The sequence below is a fragment of the Halichoerus grypus genome, chromosome 5, assembly GCF_964656455.1.
Source record: "Halichoerus grypus chromosome 5, mHalGry1.hap1.1, whole genome shotgun sequence".
Lineage (NCBI taxonomy): Eukaryota > Metazoa > Chordata > Mammalia > Carnivora > Phocidae > Halichoerus > Halichoerus grypus.
The window spans coordinates 80104492-80125483 of NC_135716.1; the positions used below are offsets into that span (position 1 = coordinate 80104492).

The 20992-nt window shown below is 37.4% G+C and overlaps 1 long non-coding RNA gene across 1 annotated transcript in view; it reads right to left on the minus strand.

The window, feature by feature from the left end:
* Positions 1 to 565: 565 nt before the first annotated feature.
* The window catches only part of LOC144381742 (uncharacterized), a 21730-nt gene continuing 1303 nt past the window's right edge, over positions 566 to 20992 (minus strand). The window contains exon 2 of the long non-coding RNA XR_013447524.1: positions 566 to 2072. This is a non-coding gene — a long non-coding RNA (uncharacterized LOC144381742). The remainder of the gene's footprint in view (positions 2073 to 20992) is intronic.

Here is a 20992-nt window from a genome sequence, read left to right on the forward strand (position 1 = left end):
GTTCCATGTTTCATTGTTTGCGTGTAACACCCAGTGCTCCATGCAGTACGTGCCCTCTTTAAAACCCATCACCAGGCTAACACATGCCCCCACCCTCTCCCCTCTGGAACCCTCAGTTTGTTTCTCAGAGTCCATAGTCTTTCATGATGCGTCTTCCCCTCCAATTTCCCCCCCTTCACCAAAATATTTTAAGACACACAAAGAAATAGGACATTAGGCCTCCAGACAGCATTAAGTAGCAGTTGGCAAAGATGTAGAAGGAGAATATTATCAACCAGCTTGAACTCACAAACACCTTAGGGCACTCCAGCCAGTAGCAGGATATATAATGTTTTCCAGTACACATGGAATAGTTCCAGTATAGACTATTTGACTAGGCCATAAACCAAGTCCTAATAAAGGTAAAAGGATTGAAATTATACAAAGTATATTCTCTGACTACAATAGAATTAAATTAGAAATCAATAGCAGAAGGTAATTTGGGGGAAGCATAAATATTTGGAAATTAAACAGTAGCTTTCTAAGCAATGCAAACTACACATGGGTAAAAGAAGAAATTGCCAGATAGATAAGAAACTTTTATTTGAATGAAAGCAAAATAAAACATATCAACATTTAGGGTATATGACTGAAGCAGGATTAGTTTTTCTAGTCTGCTTTAAATGTCTATATTAGAAATGAAGAATGATCTCAAATCAATAATCTAAGCTGTCCCCTTTAGAATATTGATGAATGGCTAAATAAATTGTGTTATATCATTACAATGAAATATTATTTGGCAATAAAAAGAAATAAAGTACTGATACATACTATAAGATTGATGAACTTCAAAATCATTTAGGTAAAGTGACAGAAACCAGATACAAGAGACAACATGCAGTATGATACCATTTATATGAAATGTCCATAAATGAAGATTTACAGAGACCAAAAGTAGATTAGTGATTGCTTGGGGATAGGAGTACAAACAGATAGTATCTGTACATTAGCATGAGAGATCTTATTGGGGGGGAATGGAAATGTTCTAAAACTGATTTATGGTGATGGTTGTAGCACTCAGTAAAGTTTCTAAAAATCATTGAATTGTACATTTTAAAGTAATTAATTTTATAAAATGTGAAATATACCTCAATAAAGCTGTTTTTAAAAAGCTACTTATATCTATGTAAAGATAGATAGTAACTACAGTGTCACTTCCAGGTATCTCCCTCTAAAAATATATTTAAAAAAAAATGAAAATGTACCTCTGTCAGCAATAATTAGTTTATAGCCATTCTCTTGAGTACATTATGATGGGTAAGGGTAGATTTTTTTTTAAATAGTCAATCAGTGAAGCAAACAACTTAACAAAAGAAAGAGAAAAATAAATAATGTATAAAACTCAAATATATCAAAATGTCTGCCTGGTAGATTATACTGTAATTCTTTATACAAAATAATAAACAGCAAGAGAATCAAAATTTTGAAATCTTCAAATTGTTTTTCATTCTTGTATTCATTATTTATTGCTGCATATGAAACCTACCCACACACCAGCCTCTTATTTCTCTAAGGAATGTTCATGCACCACTCCCATGGAGTGGCCACTTTACTCAAAATTGCCCCACTTCCAAAATCACCAACTCCACCATTCCACTCTCTGATTACGAACCTCCATCCTTTCAACTTGTTTGCTTATTTGATTCCTTAGCTCTGTTCTTAAATCTTAAAAGATTTCAATTTATTGAGCCTCTGAGTTCTCCTTTCTACCAACCTTCTCATTTCTTTTCTCTTGAACTGTCATGAGTCATTATTTCAATAATATATCTGCTGTACTAGTTAAGATTAAGTTTAGATTGATATATTAAAAATAAAAATAACAACAGGATAGATGTTTATTTTTCTCTAACTAGTTAAAAGACAAATTTAAGGGGCGCCTGGGTGGCTCAGTCGTTAAGTGTCTGCCTTCGGCTCAGGTCATGATCTCGGGGTCCTGGGACTGAGCCCCGCATCGGGCTCCCTGCTCAGCGGGAAGCCTGCTTCTCCCTCTCCTACTCCCTCTGCTTGTGTTCCCTCTGTCGCTGTGTTTCTCTCTGTCAAATAAATAAATAAAATCTTTTTAAAAAATAAATAAATAAATAAATAAAAGACAAATTTAAGTAACTGAGAGAAAACCAATGTCAACATAGAATTCCATGCACAACACAAATGCCATTCAAAAAAAGAAAAGTTAAGTGTATTGCATCAAAAAGAATAAAACGTCTAGGCATAAATTTAATAAAAGAGGTGAAAGACCTGTACACTGAAAACTATAAGACAATGATGAAAGAAATTGAAGAAGACACAAATAAATGGAAAGATACTCCATGTTTGTAAATTAGAAGAATTAATATTGTAAAAATGTCCATACTATCCAAAGCAATCTACAGAGTCAGTGCAATTCCTATAAAAATTCCAATGGCAATTTCCATAGAAATAGAACAAAAGTCATAAAATTTATATGGAACCACAAGAGATGACAAATAGCCAAAGCAATCCTGAGAAAGAACAAAACTAGAGGCATCACGCTATCTGATTTCAAACTACAAAATCACAGTAATCTAAATAGTACATTATTGGCATAAAAACAGACAAATCAGTGGAACAGAATAGAAATAAACCCAAATATATATGGTCAATTAATTTATGACAAAGGAGCCAAAAATATATAATGTGAAAGGACAGTCTTGTCAATAAGTGCTGCTGGTAAAACTGGTCAGCTACATGGCAAAAGAATGAAACTAGACCACTATCTTACTATCTTACACCATACACAAAAATCAACTCAAAATGGATGGAAGACATTAATGTAAGGCCTGAAACCAAAGATTTCCTGGAAGAAAGCATAAGCAGTAAGCTCCTTGACATAAGTCTTGGAGATAATTTTTTGGATCTGAATTCAAAAGCAAAAGCAACAAAAACAAAAGTAAACAAGTGAAAGTACATCAAACTGAAAAGCTTCTGTATGGCAAAGAAAACCATTAACAAAATCAAAAGTCAACAACACATGAAAATATTTGATGGGAGAATCAAATGGGAGAAAATATTTGGAAATCATATTTTTATAAGGGGCTAATATCCAAAATATGTAAAGAACTCATATAACTCAATAACAGAAAACAAACAATCTGATTGAAAAATAGGCAGAGGATCTGACTAGACTTTATTCCAAAGAAGACATCCAAATGGCCAACAGGTACATGAAAAGATATTCGACATCACTATTTATCAGGGAAATGCATATAAAAAACACAAGGAGATACCACCTCACACCTGTTAGAATGGCTATTATAAAAGAGACAAGAAATAACCCCTGCTGGTGAGAATGTGGAGAAAAGGGAGTCCCTGTGCCCTGTTGGTGGGAATATAAATTGATACAGCCATTATGGAAAACAGTATGGTGGTTCCTCAAAATATTTAAAATAGAACTATCATAGTTTCAGCAATTCCACTTCTAGGTATTTATCTAAAAAAATAAAAAATAAAAATACTAATTTGAAAAGATATCTGTACCCTCAGTATAATTTACAATAGCCAAGAATGGAAACAACCTAAGTGTACATTGAATTGATAAATTTTGTATGCCATAAAAAAGAATGAAATCTTGCCATTTGCAACAACATGAATGGATCTTGAAGTCATTAAGCTAAGTGAAATAAGTCAGACAGAGAAAAACAAATATTGTATGATCTCAGTTATATGTGGAATTTATAATCTCACTTATATGTGGAAACAAAAAATAACCAAGCCTATAGATATAGAGAACAGACTGGTGTCGCCAGAGGCTGGGGTGGGGAGCCAAATGGGTGAAGGAAATCAAAGGGACAAACTTTCAGTTATAAATAGTTGTGGGGATGTAATGTACAGCGTAGTGACTATAGTTAATAATACTGTTTTGCATATTTGAAATTTGCTGAGAGTAGATCTTAAAAGTACTCATCATGAGAAAAAAAATTGTAGCTATGTATGGTGACCAATGTTTACTAGACATTGTGGTGATCATTTTGTAATATATATAAATGTCAAATCATTTAGTTGTACACCTGAAACTAATACAGTGTTATATGTCAATTATATGTAAGTTTAAAAAAACTGATAGACATAACATGGAAAACCCTTAGTAAAGTGTTTGCTACCTAGTAGGCATTCGATAAACAATGGTGTAACCTAACAAAAGGTGAAATAATGTATTGTGAGGTTTGTATCATATCTAGAAATAAAATTATGATAATTCAACAAAGAACAAGAGTAGAAAGCAAATATCAATATGGCACATTAAAACTCAAGTGATAACACAAATTGTGTTAAATGTGCAAGGCCTAAAAACCTAACTTAACAGGTAGATATTGTCAGATTGGATTTAAAAAAAGCAAGAACTTAATTGATACTTTAAATATTAAGATACATATAAGTTAAAAGAAAAGGATGCAAAAAGATAAATTAGACAAATGCCAATCAAAAGAAAGGAATAAAAAGGGACTTTTTAATATGATAAAGGCATCAATTCAGAATAAGCACCTAACAGCCCTAAATGCTGCACATTATAATAGTGTTTCAAAATACATGAAGCAAAAAGTGTAGAAGTAAAAGGAAACAGACATATCTACAATCATCACTGAAAATTTCAACACTCCTTTTTTAGTAATTGATAGAAAAAATAGCAGAGATTCAGTAAGGATGTATATAAGCTTGAACAATACAATCAGTTCACTTGACTTAAATTGATATTTATAGATGTTTATAGCCAATAGAATACAAATTCTTTTCAAGTGCATGTGGAGACTTCATAAAAAAAATTCAGATGATTTAAACCTGATCATGAAGGATTTAAACTAAAAATTAAGCAGGGAAACATAAATGGAAAATAAGCAACATGAGAATAAACCAATGGGTTACAGAAGAAATCACAAGAAAAATTAGAAAACATTTTGATCTGAATGATAATATGCATTATATCAAAATGTTTAAAATGCAGTATTAACAGTGCTAAGAGGTAAATTTAAAGCATTAAATGTTTATATTAGAAGAAAAGAAAGGTTTCAAATCAATCACATAAGTTTTTAATTTAAGAAACTAGAAGAAAAGAAGAGCAAATTTAACACAGAAGCAAAAAGGAGTAATGCATATTCTTTCATGAACTAGGATAAAATAATGACATTTTTCAGACAAAAAATACTGTTTTATATCATATAGAGAGAGCTTTACAAAATAGACTATTAAAGAATGCTCTTAAGAAGAAGAAAAAAATGATTCTATAAGAAAGTTCTAAAATCCAAGAAAAAGTAGGGAACAAAATAACAGAGTAAATATATAAGCAGTCAATGCCTGGACCATGTATGCCTTTAGAGCTCGGACCCACAATCTCTGCAGCAACCATTTCTAGAAACAAAATAACCTCTGCAGAAATTGTCCCAGACCCAATCTACTGACCACGTACTCCCCATCCCTGCTTTCAACTCAGGACCAGACAGAGAAAGCCAAATTTGCTCCCCAAACCAATTACATAAGATATCCTGCTTCTCCAGCTTCCTTATGCCAACAACTTCCAATCAGAGAACAATCGAAGCCTTCACTTTTTTCACTATAACACTTTCTCACTTGCCTGCCTGCCTTTGAATATCTGCCAAATCTAAGTGATAATGACGAACTCCCTTGCTACAGCAAACTCTGAGTAAATAGCTGTGGTTTGTTCTCATTTGGGTGATCATTATTACCACAAAAGAATGGTAAATATTTGGATAAATATAAATAACAATTAATTTCATAACACATTAATAATTATTTCTAATTTTCAGGGTCAAAACAAATAAGAGGAGACCTAAATAAATAGAGAGATGTACCACGGTCACAGATTGGAAGTCTCAATATAGTAAAGATGTCAATTTTTCCCAAATTAATTTATAGGTTTAATGCAATCCCTTTTAAAATCTCAGCAAGGGGGTACCTTGGTAGCTCAGTCATGATCCTGGAGTCCCGAGATTGAGCCCCATGTTGGACTCCCCGTTTAGTGGGGAGTCTGCTTCTCCCTCTCCCTTTGCCTCTCCCCTCTTGTGTTCTCTCTCACGTGCTCACTCTCTCTCAAATAAATGCATAAAATCTTTAAAAAAAAATCCCAGCAAGGTTTTTGTTTTGGTTTGGTTTTAGTTTGTTTATTTTCCGTACATAAAGAGTTACAAATCATTATGACAGAGGACATTCCAGAAAATTAGACTTTATCCTAAGTTTTTGGTATGTGCAAGACTGTATGATATTAATCTTATGGGGACTATGGAGATTGTTTTGTTTTTCTTATCTTTATGTTTGGAGTTTTCCTTTTTGGTTATTTTTTATTTATTATTTATTTATTTATTAATTTTTAAATTTTATTTTATTATGTTATGTTAATGAAGCAGATGCACAGTGTGTGCTCAGGGAAGAAATAGAGCTGATGCTTTGAGGTTTTGCCTTGTGATTTTAACCTTGGTAAATATTAAAGTATAGCTCACCTGGTAGCCCAGGAACAGGGCCCACAAACATTACATGTTGAAAATTTCTTTTATCTTTTCCCCCTTTGATCAATAATCATTCCCGAAGTATTAACGATCAACTTTATGTTTTTATGTGCCTCTTACCAAGGTGACTGGTTGGTCTGTTTTGGGTCCATTCCACTGAGTCCTTCATTGCTAGGTGTGAACATTTATAATATATAAAATACATAAAATATATGTGTGTATATATATATATATATATTTTTTTTTAACCTAGGTTTCCTCGTTGTTGGGAAATTATTGTAATGTAAATGGTAATGTAATGTAAATGGTATTGTATTGTAAATGGTAAGAAACTTAAAAGTGATATATGTTCTCTCTATAAAGAGCAAACATAGTACTTGTGCTTGGATTAGATTGACTAATTTTGCATTTGGTAAAGCATTTATTACAAACATACATGAGCAATAAAAGAATTCCGATAAGTACAGTTTGAAGGAACCAATATGGTATTGGAATAGACTTAATAGACAGGAGAAAAATCCAAAGAATCTTTTACATACATCTCAATAAAAGGGTGGGAAAATTTGTGATTATTCATGAGGAAAGATGGAGCATGTGCCTTGAGTAAATGTATATGTAACATATATCGCATGTTTACTTCTTGGTGGAGACTTAACATCAGAATGAGGCAAAATTCAGGCCCTGATGGCAGGAAGTTTTCTTAGGAAAGGAAGAAGACACTATGGACATGCACTGAGAGCTTGTATAAGTGCATGCCCATAGTCCCTTCTCCTTGTCCTAATATAACCTCCTACAATCAGGGTCTTAGGCTCTTTGTCTCTGGTAAGGAATGCAGGGCCTTGCTTGTTCATAGGCTTGAACCATATCAGTTGATCTTGACTCCAAGCTTCTGAAGAGACAGCTAGTGGGTTTGTTAGTGTGGTTTCTGAGGAGGATTTGAATACAGGTGCAGCAAGTGGTGTTAGCTATCATATAGATTCTTCCTCATTCAGCAAGCCATCAGGTAATTAGTAAGAGGCTTCTTGGCTGGCAAAGCTAAGGACTTACCATGAGGGCAGGCTTCAGGGCAACCAGGACCTGGGATTGGATTGCTTTCTATGTGCATCCCCTGAACCTGGATATGGGCCCAGGTAGCCAGGATTTGGTCTCAGAGCCCAACAAGGTTTTCGATAGACACAAAAGAGCTCTTTTTAAAAAATTATATGAAAAGGCCTAGAATAGCTCAAACAACCTTGAAGAATAAAGTGGAGTCACTCTATTAAATTTTATTATGAACTCAAGACTGCATTTAAGCTTTTTTTTTTTAGAGTTTTTTTTTATTTACTTGAGAGAGAGAGAGAGAGCATGCACCAGTAGAGGGGAGGGGCAGAGAGAGGGAGAAGCTCAGCAGGGAGCCCAATGTGGGACTCGGTCCCAAGACCCTGGGATCATGACCTGAGCCGAAGGCAGATCCTTAACCAACTGAGCCACCAGGTGCCCAAGAATGTGTTTAAGTTTTAACATAAATTTACAAAACAAACAAAAAAATTAAAATTTAAAATCCAACATCAAAAATTGAAGGGTGAAGAAGGAAGAAAAGTAACCCCCTGCCCTTCCAGTCCCAGCTTTCATGATGGGGCACCAATAGATACTGCTTAACATTAATAAAACAAGGAATATTATTTGAACTCATGGAGAGAACTTCAAACAACTTACAGAAATAATAAACACTGGTGTTTCTGAGGAATGGGACTGGAGAGGAGTAGTAAGGTCGAAGACATTTACTTTTTATATTTAATCAAGCTGGACTGCTTGAAAGGTGGCTTATTCCTAAATATGAATATTTTATATTTATAATGAAATGTCAACATATATGTTTACACACAAAATGTCCTTCATGATCTTCCCATTTATCATCAAATAAAGATGGTGTCTTCAACATGGCCAACCATAGCCTGCTAGACTCAGCCTCTCCTCCTCAGCCTCATTTTGCAACACATTTCCTCTATCCCTTCTGTACTAACACAGGGGCCTCTTTCGGTTTCTAGGTATTCATCAAGTTCCTGTCCATTTATTATTCCTTCTACCTGGGATGTCTTCCCCCAGCACCTTGCAGTTAGCTAATATCTACTCAACTTTCTGAACTCCATTCAAATATCACTCAATCAGAGAAGTGTCCTGATTCCTAAGAAGAACTGATTTCTTGTTAAATGGATCATCTTTTACACATTACCGTTCCCCTAATCTGTAGTTCATATTTTTAGGAGTAATAAGTCTCCCTTTCCTCTCTAAACTGTAAGCTCCATGAGCTCATGGCTCTGTCTGTTTTGCTCAATCTGGCTCCCCCAGTGTCTAGCACATGGTCTTGCACATACTGGGCATTTGATAAACATTTGTTGAATAAGTAGTGAAAATATATAAATCAAGCTTTCTAAAGCCCCATACACATCCTTGCACAGAATGTATAATTTCCAGGTAACCATCCTTGAAGGTAACAGTAAAGGGGAAATTAAATCTATCTCTTCCCTCCCACACTCAGTCACATGCTTTTCAATATGTTTTAAGCCATTGCAGTGTAACAGACTCTATTCCAACAATGCACTCAGAGTTATAACACCTTCATACTTTATAACTCTAGTCCCAAGAAATAGGACTAATACCTGTATTATAGGCTAACCATATTATTTGAGACTTTGGCAGGTGTCCTTGTTACTTTTGGAAGACTTAGGTAGACTGGCAATGTATCCAAATCAGCAGATGAGCCATGTCTTAACAAGGATCTACTGTACTGTTAAATTTTGGCTGAGGAGTGACAGAAGGTCCCAATAGCTTATCTTGGCTCAGATCCACTGCCCTCTTACACATTAACAAACAAGACCAACCTAAGAACTAAGAGAGTAGCAAGAGTAGAGGCAGGACCTTACTTAAAAGACATCTTAGAATTTCATGTTTCCTCTCCCCCTCTGATTTTCCCCCCTTCCTTTTTCCCTTCCTTCTCCTAATGTCCTCCATGCTATTCCTTATGTTCCACAAATAAGTGAAACCATATGATAATTGTCTTTCTCTGTTTGACTTATTTCACTTAGCATAATCTCCTCCAGTTCCATCCATGTTGATGCAAATGTTGGGTACTAAGGAGGGCACGTATTGCATGGAGCACAGGGTGTTATACGAAAACAATGAATCATGGAACACTATATCAAAAACTAATGATGTACTGTATGGTGACAAATATAACATAATAAAAATATTATTAAAAAAAGAAGTCTTAGAATTGTTTATACATCAACCTGTCTTAAGATGCTTCAAAGCAAAACAAAACAAAAAGGTACTAAGGGTCACCCTAGAATCATAGCAACAAAGGTCAACAACAGTGTTTCTGAAATACAACTGCTATTGGATTTTTAAATCACTAGTGTAGTTTCTTTTAAAAATGCTTTTATAACAAAAAATGATGTCACTTAAGGGTGTCATATGATTGCTGACAACAAGAGCTATCATTAGGGGCACCTGGGTGGCTCAGTCATTAAACGTCTGCCTTCTGCTAAGGTCATGATCCAAGGCTCCTGGGATCGAGCCCCACATTGGGCTCCCTGCTCAGCAGGAAGCCTGCTTCTCCTTCTCCCACTCCCCCTGCTTGTGTTCCTTCTCTCACTGTCTCTGTCAAATAAATAAATAAAATCTTGAAAAAAAAAAGAGCTATTACTAACTCAACTCCTCTGCTAGAGATTTTGTAGTAGGAAAAGCTCTAGAACAAAACAGATGAAAGCAAGTGTCCTGGAGACAAGCTAACTGGATTTGACTTGTCTTTAGAATCTATGGGTGATTATGCGGGCAATCCATGTGCAAAATGCAATTTTATCAGGACTGAGTTAAAAAGGTTGTGAGAGAATTAAATAAAATAAAACCTGTTAAATTGCTTAGCACAGGACCTAGCACATAGTAAGCAGTTAATAAAGGATAGTTATTTTTATTACTGCTATATGCTGGGTACTATAGTTAGCACTTTACAGACATCATCTCAAGTCCACAGAACAACTCTGCAAGATAATCATCAATATTTCCATTTCACCAGTAAGTAAATGAGATTTAAATAATTAGCCTGAGGTCAGCCAGCTGGTAACACTAGTCACTATTCAAATCCAATCCTACTGAACTTCAAAGTCTGCAATCATTACAGACCTCTGAAACTGCATGATTTAATGGGTATTTAGACTACGTCGTGTTATTCTTTATTACATCCTAACCAAACACAATTACCCCAGTCCGCATAAAGGCTATAATTGTTTGATTTACAAATAGTTAGAGGTCAATAAATGGTTGTTCTGCTAATATCATTTAAAAAATCTGTAGAATTAGAGTAGAATGACGGCCAATGTGTGTGAATTCTAGGTCTCCATGGCATCAGTTGTAAAGTGATAAATTATACCTGTCTTAGAGAGTTGTTATAAGATTTAAGTAAGATTCATAAATATAATTAGTGCTAATCTTGGTTCAAGGTAGTAGGCACTCAATAAGTGTTTATTGAAAAAATATGTTATATATATTATATGTGACACTATGTATATCACATATATATGCATGTGCTTCTTTTTTTAAAAGATTTATTTATTTGAGAGAGAGAGGAAGATAGCAAGTGTGAGCAGAGAGAGGAGCAGAGGGAGAGGGAGAGAATCTCAAGCAGACTAACTGCTGAGCAAGGAGCCCCATGCAACACGGAACTCCATCTCATGACCCTGAGATCACAACCTGAGCCAAAATCAAGAGTCAGAGTCAGATACTTAACCAACTGAGCCACACAAGAGCCCCATATATATGCATGTGCTTCTAAGAATACACAAAAAGAAAAAAGAAAAAAGAAAAAAAGAACTAAAGGAATGAAAGAAAGAGGGAAGGAAGAGTTAGAAGTCCTTACAATTTGAAAACTAATTAGTTCTACCTAAAACTGAGAGTAGAGTCTGCCTTCACCCCTATTTGCACCCCTTCATTTTCAGATGAAAATGGTTCAGATAAACTATAAGCAGTGCCCATATGGCTGAAAAGGTAACTATATTACCTTTCAGAATGTCTAGTGATGAAAAAGTAAAGGGGAAACAACTATATAGTTTTTAAACTCCACTAATCCCACAGCTGAAGGGCACAGAAGCATCATTGATGGTGGTTTGAATGTGACAAGGGGAAGGTCTACTCTTCTGGGTGCTCACGAACCAGCAATAGTTCTCAGTTTCTTAATCTGTATGTAACAGGATTTTCAACTGACTGACCTAGGTTAGGTTCATCCTGGCATTCAACCACCAGGGAATGTTTGCTGGATGGGGAGAGATCACCTATCAGGTATCTATTTGCATAAAAGACCAAGAAGCCTTCCAGAAAAAACTGAATCAATGGATGTCAATCTGAAGACAACTGGTTCAGTGTCAAAGAGGAAAGGTTAGTTTGCATTGAGCATAGTATTTGTCACTTCTGTTGTACTCTGAGTAAGCTTCCATGGCCTTACTTCTTGTTCCTAGGTTCCAGAAGGGGGAGCTAAAATAAAGTGTAAGTAAAAAGTGTGAGGCTATTGTAAGAAAGACCTTTAAGCCATGCAGGTGCTGTTTTCAATGATCTGTGTAGCTGAGAATAGGGCAAGTCTGGGTGAGAGTTTCTTTCCCTGCTGAGGGCTGGAACACATGCGAACACCAACACCGGAGTCTGAGCAAGATGCATCTGCATTTGGAAAGGAAGACAGAGGGAACATTCTCCTCCAGGGACTCCATAGAAGTTTTGTGATAGCGTTGATAACTTGCACCAGATGTTCAGCAGTTCTGGTGGCTGCGGAAGGCCTGACTCAGGGCCAGGAAAGGAGACTGACATTAACATGACTACCAAGATGGGTGGAGTTGGGAGTTGGTCAAAACCTGAGAAGGGAGGTCTTTCTACAAAGCTGGTGGGACAAAGCAGGAGAACTACTCTTCAAGTGATTTTATTTGCCCCCTCCTTTTTTTTTTTTTTTTTAATCCCTAGGCTGCTACAGCTTCAGAAATATTAAGTCGCCTGTAAAAAGACAGGATTTATGATAAATCATTTTAAATTTTCCTTTCCAAGTCAAAAATTGAGATTTTCGTCACATAAATGTACTAGCAATCATGTTGATGCTTCATTTGAGTGGTTCATCTACCTGAATTGACTAGAGGCTTATCTGGTGAAATATCTTGAAAATACACAAGTTAAATGTTCTTATGAGGAAATGATGATGATGATGATGATGATGAAGGGCATAACAGTTCCTAAAATTTCCAGATTATTAATTTAAAAAAAAATTACTTTGGAATTCATGGACTCACTGCTGGTGGAAATAGCCAACATTTCTAGTCCAAGTACAAAGAAAAAAAAAGCAACTCAATCCTATTTTCAAAAGAGAATTACACAATACATAGGACCACTTACTGAACAGTAAATTTAATTTGCCTAGGACAGTCTACAGCTGTTCAGTTTCCATTCCATTTGAGAGTAAGATCTGTAGGTGTTCTGGCTTAGTTATTTTTCCAGTAGGTGTCCTCAGAAGAGCTAATAACTGCAGAGTCAGGGAAGGTCTCCCTTTGTGTTCTGTGTTCTGGCAACCTTCCTACAGGGCACACCCATCCTCCTCACACTGATGCCTAACCCTATTGTCATTACCCAGGCATTTCATGCTGAGCAGTCTTGATTTTCAACATCATTGTCAAATCAGTGACTTCCCTGAGGCTTGTGGGTGATTATTCTCCAGTATAAAGTCTCTACTCTGACAGACACAAGTGTCACTTTGATTTATGCCATGGGAATGACATGGACAATTTGGCTCTGAGTCCTCCCTATACAAAGGTACTTTGCCATAGCCTACGTATTTAAAGATAACTGGCTATCATGAATATCTTTCATTTTTATTCCTTATCATAACTTGATAAATGTTCACTATTATCTTTAGAAATGAGGGAAATGTTTGCTGTATGTGGAGGAGACAGGATTGTTGTTTTGTGCCCGACAGTGATATTCCTACAGTCTCTACAGGATGGATATGGCAGAGAGGGGGCCCTTGTCAATTAGAGAGCTTGCCCCACAGCTGCTTGGCAAGTTCACCGTTCCTTAATGGTCACAGGTTTATTTGTTGGCTTTATGATAAGTGTCAGAAACTAAAGAACTTGCAACTTATCTTTGGGAACACCACCATATTCATAAAATTTGGAGGTTAGAATTCAAGGTATCTAGGCATTAGAGCAACTAAGCTGTTCCAAAATCATAGCTTATGGTCAAGGGGAATTCATTCTTTAGTTAATTATAAAGAGAAAACCCAAAACTGGGAGGCAGGACATCATGCTGAACACTTCATCCTTTCATGGTAAATTCTTCTTTATGCAGAAGGATATTTCATTTAGGGTGATGTGGCTTAAAAGTCTTCCTTAGCACTTCAGTGTAAAATTATTGACACCAAGGCATCTTGAAACTTCAGTCATTTTCTTTCCATAAGTAAGCTGATATTTCCCAAGGTGGAAGTACAGTTGTCACTTTAAGCAATATCTGCTGTTTTCAACAATCTTCGACATAGCACAACGGCATCTGTTCTGATGTGGTTCTGTTCCAGGTGTAGAAGTATAAGAATGAGAACCAAAATTAAACATGGACCATTTCACAAGTGGAGGAGAGCAGAGCAGGACAGGATACTAATTTCATCAGAGTATGAAAATAGAGATCTATTCCTTCTTTCTATGTTGATTTCTTTAAAGGGCTTTAAGGAGACTTTGCAGAAGCTGATCAATTACATTTCAGAATAAAAGACACGCAGGGCATACCTCTGCTAGTGCTACTGTCCGCTAGTGCTTTATACTAGAAGTCAGCACATTTCAGATCTAATCCCCTGTGATGCTAAGGAGGTTCACATCCTTGAGCAAGCCTCTCCTTACCCTCCCTGGCCAAAAAAAAAAAAAAAGAGAGAGAGAGAGAGAGAGAGAGAAAGTATTGCATTATATTGCTAAGGTCCCCAGCTCTAACAGTCTATGATTTTATTCTGTCTTGGTTTCTTCTTAAGACTCAAATCCCCTTACACTTCTCTGAAGGATAATTGCTGGTTCTGGATCATCTTTTGCTCATCATCAATATAATTCAAGATATTGAAGATTCAAGAGAACTTGAAAGTTTAGGATTATTCTCATGCCCTTTCATCCATAATCACTTTCAAATGATTCATGGTGTCTCCAGCTCTTTGAAAGTGCAATAATGAATTCCATCCGTCAATAGAGTTTGAGTTTGTGTGGCTGTGCTGGAGAGGGAAGGAAGGCATCTCTGTCTGTGGATACACAATGACAAAGGAACCCAGCTCCCAAGCTCCTAGAAGGGCTTCCACATCTACTGTCAGCCAATTACCTCTAACTGCTGGCAAGAGTTACATTAACAATGACTTCAGTGTTAGATCTTAATTCTCTTCTGCTGCCAGCTATGCTGGATGGCCACTTCACCTGTCAATTGGTCAGTGGGGGCCAATTGTCCTTTAGTGCCAGCAAAAGGTTTATATTCAAGGACAGGGTATTAAGGTCCAAAGGGATGAGTAAGCACAGTATTTATTTTCCATTATCATACTAAGACTTTAATTTTTAAAGGTAAGCCAAACAGCACTTCTAGAAAAGATCACTCTACCTATGTGTGGGGAGATACGTTTCTTTTTAAACAGTCATGGTATAATTTAGGAAAATGTCTACTTTAAAAAAAAATCACAGCATATGAAATGATGTTTCTGTCCAGGCAAAAATCCAGATATTTCTATCTATTCACCAGTGGTGATTCCGAATAGCCACAACAAGGGTCTGCCTGACCAGGCTCTTGATCTTTTTTCTGGGGGCTTGCAAATGCTATAACTGGTTTGACTGGTGGTGAAAGCCATGTCTCTAGAGCAGAGAAAAGTAACAAAGTGCTTGCAGATGTCTGGAAAGCTCTCATAAACCCTATATTCTCTGACAGAAGTACACTTTTGGAAAAAGGCCCACCAAGTTTGTGACCCAAGACCTAAATTTGGGAGATAATCATAAACATGGCATAATTTAGAGTTTGCTTCTCTAAATTGTCTTGGAAAGTTTCAAAGTCTGCTGCTTTAAAGGATTTCAACTTTAATGTCCAGGTAGATGTGTTGATGACTCAGATCTGAGGCAAAGAAGAGGCAAGGCACTAAGTGAGGGCATTTCTGACTCTGAGTCCATGTGAGCAGTGATATGAGCACACGTGTGCCAACTGGCCTCTCGTCCTCACTATCCCCAGCTTGGTGTATAAGTGATACCTATGTTTCCTTCCCAGTGACTTAGGACCTCAGCACCCTGGAAAGTCATTTGGGAGTCCCACAAACCTGTCCCTCATGGTCTTCAGGGCAAGTGTTCAGTTTCCATGTAGAATACATAGCGTTCTTCCTCCTACTACTCCTGTCTCTCTCTGAAATGTGCTGCCATATATTCCAGGCACCTTTTTTGCAAGGAAGAACTACTCCCTTCAAGCACTCCCTTTACTGCACTGAGAACCAGAGTATCTGGCAGGCCCTTGTTTCTCACAGGGCAGCACCTCCACTCCCACTGGCACCCACACGTGTCTCAGCCACTGCTAATACCTGTTGGCATGGCTGACACTACAGCTAATGCCCTGGCCCCTGTGGTTATCAATACTTTGTAGTGTTCCACTGTCAGGTATGGCAAGTACTCTCATGAGCCACCCTCTGCAGGTTTTTTTTTCTTTCTTTTAATCACCTCTGCCTTAGAGATTCCAAAGCAGTATTGTCTACCCTGTAAAGATTAACAGCATTCTAGTGAATCCATATTTCAGGTTCACTTTCTAGGCCCTACCCCAGCTGAAGCACAGCATCCTGGGGTGCTCAGCCAAAAGAGATACTGGAGTGACAGGCACAGAGCTGTACTCAGAAACACTCATCTCTTTGTGTCCTTACAGGATCAAGCTTGCCGAGCCTGGCTCCCTGTTCTTCTGGAGGAAGGGCTGCAAGTCCTGCCTATAAACGAATGTGGACCAACCTACCCTACCAAACATGCCCACTCATACATGAACCAATGGATGCTCATGCTGGGAGCTAGGCAGTCATATGACACACGTATATGCACACACACGTGCACATGCATGCACACACACAGACACACACACACACACATATGGAGAGAAAGAGAGAGACACTTCCCGATGGTAGAACTCCTCCATTATATTTGTACATATTGATTCTTTATCTATTGATTTATTTTCCCCATATAATCTCATTAAAGACTGAGGTAACATAGGTCATCACCTCCAGCTTTGAAAAACCACGTGATGTTTATAAAATAAGAATGAATGATTAGTGGTTGTCTCCTTTGGCAGACCGAAAGACCATGGCAGTTACTCACTTAACACTGAGGATTCTAGTCCACATGTCTTCGCAGAAGTCACACCCAACACCTGGAGGTAAATGGTATCAAGTCTGAAATCAAGCAACCATGACCTGGTGTTTCTTAGGTAGAAAGGGAGACACAGCAGAGATGGTGGAGGATGGGACAGACATGGAAACAGAAGCTCCACACACCATAGATTCTAAACTCCATGTGTCAGTTTTCTCTGAGTGGGGAAGAAAGTAGGAAGGCAAATTTTCAGAGTGGCCATGTTTTGCAGTTGGTCATGAATCTAATTCACACCTATGGTGGGAAATTATAGTCATAACAAAGTGGTGAAATAAGTAGGATTTGAAGTAAAATCCCTACCTCCACCTATTTCTTGCCAACAGTGTGATTTGATCAAGATATTTCATTTGTGTCTTCGTTTCCTCATCTCCAAACAGGGATGATAATATCTACTTTGCAGGATTAGCCACTTTGGGGGATTAATTAAAGCAATGTGTGTGGAGTGCTTAGCATACTACCCAGTTCATATTAAACATTCACAAATGGTAGCTAGTATCATTATCCATAACTCCACAAACCGCCTGATCCTGGGTACCTTTAGCCTACCTTATAAACCACAGTGGTGTAGCAGAGCCCAGCAACAAGGCGCATAACCCTGCAGACAGGCCCACTGAGCAGACATCACTGGCTCCCTCGCCTTAATGTGGAATGTTCTTGGAACACCTTATTCCTCACCTTCAAAACTCTACCTTGTAGAGATCATATGAGGATATACGAAAAAGTCACTGGAGGTGCTTACTAAGTTTTGAATATAACACTGTTAGTTTTGCCTACCTCTTTCTTGGTAACTGTACAGATTGAAGAACACCATAAATTTTCTTTACTTACCTATCTTGAAATGCCAGTGTAATTTGTTGTATGGTATCATTTGTGTTTCTACAAATGACAAAAGTCATTTGTAATTAAGAATAAATTTAAAATTCAACATTTAAATGGCATTCACCTGAAATTGGGCTAATTACAACATGGGAGCAACTTAATGCTCTGAGTCCAGTTAAATCACCCATTTTCCACAAGGTGGCAGACCTTGTTAAAAAGTTATGGAAAAGAATAACAGAAAAAGAAAGCAATATGTTTTCCAAAGTTGACCAATAGGTGTCTCTTTGCAACCACATATCCCTGAGTTGTTGCATAAAATATAGATAATGTCAACATTCTGAACAGTCTTCTTTCTCATCTAACAGATAAGATCATCAACATTTTCCACAAGGTACAAACAGAACACTGAAGAGATTCATATAGTAACCCAAAGGGAAATGGGATTATAAAACTATCACTAGAAATAAGATTCAGAATACAAGTGATTTGACACAAAATAAATCTCATCAAAATGCTGGTCCCATGTTAAACAGGGTTTTCTGTTAGAAATTATCTTAAATATTTACTGATTCTATATGATTATCACTTACTGAGCGAATAGCATTAGAACTAACTCCAGACAGACACACAATACTAATGTCCATCAACCTGGTGAATGTGGCCCCGGGAACACACAGGAAATAATGGAAATTCTTAAGCAGCAGAGGGACATCCTGATACCATTTTTGTTATTGTTTTTCACCCCAATTCTCACACACACACACACACACACACACATACACCTTTGCATTTGGTTCTGTTGACAACATGGAGTAGATACACTTATGTATGTCGAGTGTGTATGTGAGTTTCACTCACATCCCCAGAGAAAAGGGGTCTGTCTCCTTGTTATGAAGCTCAGAATATAGAAGCAGAATCCTATGCTCACTCTGATTATTTTCCCTTTTATTTTGGGAAATATTTGTTCCTAAATAATTCTAAAAGAGACAAGGGAAAAGTATTAAACATAATTTACAGATAGACAAACCAAGGTACTAAAAGGAAACACTTCTCTTTTAGAGATTGGTTTATCTTATCTGAGGGTGAATTAAATTATGAATTAGGAATATAAATACAAATATATTAAGAAATATACAAATACAGATATATACAAAATCATAAGATGATATCATGTCTTTGTCATTCACACTTCAAAGTAACATATAATAAACATTTTGCTATTATGTAAATAGTTTTAAAAAGTAGTAATATATTATAATATTCTCCAGATATCACAGTCAAACTAATGGTATTCCATAACTGCATATCATTCAAGGGAGTTAATTCCTGCCCTGTCCACTCCAGGGCAATCCTGCCACAATGAAAACTAGAAAGAGAGGCCATTCATTTTGGGAGACAGGGCCCAGCACAAGATGGGCGTTTCTGCCTCTGCCAAGCCACAGTTTCTTCTGGTGTTAGATTTACTCCATTTCCTAAACTAAGTAGTCAGTCCGCACCGCTTTTTACATACCTAAATTCCTAAATGTACACAAATCTCTGTGCAAAGTAAATAAATCTGAGGTGTATTCCCAAACCTCATAATTCTAATTTATTTCCCTATCTGGCAAGGCAAGAATATGTCTTTCATGAAAAAGCCTGTCTCGAGGAGAAATCCCATCAGTACAGGAAAGCCTGTGGAGAAGGGCCGGCCCTCCCATGAGGGCCCAGAACTTTAATTTACAAAGTTTTCCACCAATTATCTTTGTTGACTTCTTCAGAAAAAAGAGGAAATAAGGGACTGTCAGATAAGTCACATCAAGTCACACCCTAATAAAATTCATGACAATTCAGAAATTAGACTGCATGGGCTTCTAACATCCCACATACCCCACAGAAGATCCATGAAGGAAGGGACCCTCTAGCGCGCCCCACCACAGGGTTATTTTTAAGCCCTCACCTTCCCCATGATAAGTGAATTACACTGAACATCGGTGGAATCAAGGCCATTGAGCCTGGAAATTGCCCACGGGCAGTAGTTTACCTCCTTTCCTCATTTCTCTCTACTCCTCATTCAGCTGTCAGGAGCCTAGGGCTGAGCCTGTGCCTTCCTTATGTTGTATATGACCTGTGTCCACCAGCTTCACCCGAGCTGGGCTGTGTACACCCTAACATCTCAGATAAGCATCTTTTCTCACTATTCCAGTGAGCCTAATTATGTCAACCTAAGACCAATTTCTTGCATTAGCAAAACCCACTGGGATTTGTTTTGCCCAAATGAAACATTTTAAACCTGGTGTCATTGCCTCAGCAAAGATTTTTGTCCCTTGGCAAGACAGTCTTTTAGCCAGTGACCAAAGCTAACTTCTCTATATCATCCCTCTGGCTTGCAGGATGGGAACCTTCCGTCTTGTCTTAGCAGAGTCCTAGCAGCTGGCCTTTGGGCGGGGATTTTACTTCCCTTCCCCTGTTTTTACCACACCGTTCTGGCGCCAAATGCCCTCTGCTGTGTCTGAGCAGAGCACCTGTGCAGTCTGACTCATGCTATCAGCGCGCAGGCTCTCCTTCTCCTGACAGCAGACCAGACCTCACACAGGTTTACGTGTGACTAGTTACCACGCAGACCTGTGTAATGACATGCCTCATACACGATCCTGAACACTATCTGCTCATCCCAGTAGGTGCGGTAACATGTCCTGACTCTGATCTGTGTCATGCGTGATGAGCCCCCCTGGACATGTGGTGGGGAACTCGGCTCAGTTATGCAACTGTAATCCAAATTCAAGGTTTTTTTTTTCTTTTCAAGCATAGTGAATTACTGTTAGACTTTTTAAGTGAATTTTTAAAATATACATGTCAGCAGGTTATCTTGTGTAATAACTACCAAGAAATCAATACCAAAATGTTCTCTGACACTCTTTGCTACTATCAATAGGCAGTACAGAGTGAAAGGAAGAAATACAAACAATTTACCTTTGCTCAACTATATTATATTTCTAACAAAATGTGCCTTTTGCAGGAAATGGGGCAGAAAGAGCAAGGAGGACTCCTGTTCCAATAAACCAGGTGCAAGTAGCAAGCTCAGAAAACTTGCCCTGAATTATACCCTAGTTTATAGTTTGCAGAGCAATCTAATGCATATTCACATTTTCCTGTCTGCTACAAATACTATTCCTATTAACATAAAGATTCTTCTAAATTCATTTCTTTGGCATTTAAATTATGACTGTTGGAAGAAAAAAAATAGAATCATTGAAATTGGCTCAGAAACTTGTGAGT